At 40.3% G+C, this 2,521-nt stretch overlaps 1 pseudogene; it reads right to left on the bottom strand.

The window, feature by feature from the left end:
* Positions 1–2,521, bottom strand: part of LOC111949325 (VPS10 domain-containing receptor SorCS3-like) — a 478,568-nt pseudogene that overhangs the window by 402,380 nt on the left and 73,667 nt on the right.

Genomic DNA, 2,521 nt, shown 5'->3' with positions numbered 1-2,521 from the left:
GCGTGTTTCCCGCTCATAGGGTAAAAGGAGCTTCGAGGCTCATGGGATGAATGGTTGTAATCCACCCTTCTAATGGCCTTACGTGTCAAAGGAAAGTCTTTCCGAAGAAATTCAGGAGAAATAAAAGGGATTATACATGTGGATGAACTCTGAGTGACCTTTTAGCTCAGCTAGTTCATCTTTGTCTGCCAGTGGAGGAACTGGAGGAGTCACCTTAGGAACTGGTGGTGGCAGAGATGACACAAAGAAAAAACACTTTAATGTTCCCGTTATCTGTYACGACGTTAATCATGTTTCTTTTTAATAAGTATTTGAACAAAGCCGACGTGACATTGAGAACATCAAAGTGAGTTGTCAACAACAAACAAAATAGGGACAATCAGATGAGTGAGGATGATGCAATTGTCGTTCAACAAAACAAAGTGTTGCGTTGTTAAGTCCTGTCAGGAAGAATGCCTCTGTGGATGAAGTTTCATTTATCATAACAACGTTAGATTGTTGCTATGACAACTGCTATAACACTCATATTAAAATGTAACTCCACTCTTGTTGAGTTACTCCACAAATGTAACTCCACAATGTAACAAGGGACTACAGACACAGAAGCTCCACCTCTTTCCTTTACTACTGAACACACTTATATTTATTATATTTTTATTTTTMTGTTATTTTACCAGGTAAGTTGACTGAGAACACATTCTCATTTACAGCAACAACCTGAGGAATAGTTACAGGGGAGAGGAGGGGGATGAATGAACCAATTGTAAACTGGGGATTATTAGGTRACCATGATGGTTTGAGGGCCAGATTGGGAATTTAGCAAGGACACCGGGGTTAACACCCCTAGTCTTACTCTTACGATAAGTGCCATGGGATCTTTAATGACCTCAGAGAGTCAGGACACCCTTTTAACATCCCATCGGAAAGACGGCAACCCTACACAGGCAGGGCATTGTCCCCAATCACTGCCCTGGGGCATTGGGATATACTCCAGGAAAGAGTGCCTCCTACTGGACCTCCAACACCACTTCCAGCAGCATCTGGTCTCCCATCCAGGGACTGACCAGGACCAACCCTGCTTAGCTTCAGAAGCAAGCTAGCAGTGGTAYGCAGGGTGGTATGCTACACAATCATGGGAATCACTTTCCTTGTGCAACAAACAATCTCTAAACATTCCCATCCTTCTCTCACTCTCCTGTGTGTCGTCACATGCCGACTCCAGGCACGGCATTGTGGGATAGCTCGGCATGGTGCATTCGGTGCTTAACCATCCACYCATCTCMGCTTACCGCCAGACTGGCTACACCTGCTGCCARGGACCTGTGCGTGACTGGATCTCCTGCTACTCCTGCTAGTGACAGCTTTCAGAGGACTGCATTGCACAGCAGTGTAGTGGAGGAAACTAGCTACTAGATAGCATGTACACTATTGTGTGTATTTCAGCACGTAAGGGAATTCAAGTGGTGGAACTTGACTCAACAGTTGGTTTCTAACTTCTAAATGAAGCTGATGAAATGTCTTGATAGTGGGATGATTTGATAAGACTCATATGGAGGAGATGGTGGTTTCAAATCATTGTCTTGTGTAGTTTTTACTCTAGACACCTCATCAGATGAGTGGAAAGTCAACACAAAGTTGTTCTGTTCCCTTCGAGTATGGAAATATTGTTTGAGAGATAATGTTTGAGGAGATTACCATGAAACTCTATGAGAGTTGACATGCTTTACAGAGACAGAACACTCTGTGAATAGATGCCAGCAAAGGACTTGATAAACTATAGAACTGCAAAATACCCCCAAGATACTTGTCCTTGTCACGCTGATGGGCCTTATACAATATACTCATCAGTAAATGCAACTGGCATGTACAACAATGTGTGATCACCTTGATGAGTCAGACAAAAATTATATCCATGAATCATAAATGGTTGATTCCACTTTTCTCGTTACATTCAAAGGGCAAACAATAKAAATAATCCCATGATGTTTATGTCGTCTGTTACAAAGAGTTTAACAGTTGAGATGCAGGTAAAAATKACCACCAATTATGTGTTTTATTTCATTTCAAGCAGGGGTGGCGTTGCGTTTTCCTGGTTTGTTATTTAGAAAATTATGTCCATCTYAACAGTTAAACCCTTTGTACAAGACAGATACATTGTATAGCCATAAATTAACTAAATTAAGAATATGCAAATCTTTATATATACTGTATKTAAAARTGRCTGAGCTCTTTTAATTAATAGAAAATAACTATTTACAACACTTGCTTATCTACAACACATACATCTCGTCCTTAATAATAACATGCACAAGTCAAGGACCTCATTAAAAACAAAGTTGGACTCTTTCTATCAGTAACATCTTGCTTTTTAACACACTTTTAAGAACTGATAACAGGCCATGACTAGATCTCCTGTGTTCGGCATTGTACTTTTACTACAAGCGTGTGGAAAGTAAATATACATATATTATATACAGAGCGATAACGGATATCTAAAGATAATATGGTACAATTTCAATAA

The sequence above is a fragment of the Salvelinus sp. IW2-2015 genome, linkage group LG1, assembly GCF_002910315.2.
Source record: "Salvelinus sp. IW2-2015 linkage group LG1, ASM291031v2, whole genome shotgun sequence".
NCBI lineage: Eukaryota > Metazoa > Chordata > Actinopteri > Salmoniformes > Salmonidae > Salvelinus > Salvelinus sp. IW2-2015.
Note: the sequence above shows the minus strand (reverse complement) of the source record. Positions and strands in the feature narration are given on the sequence as shown.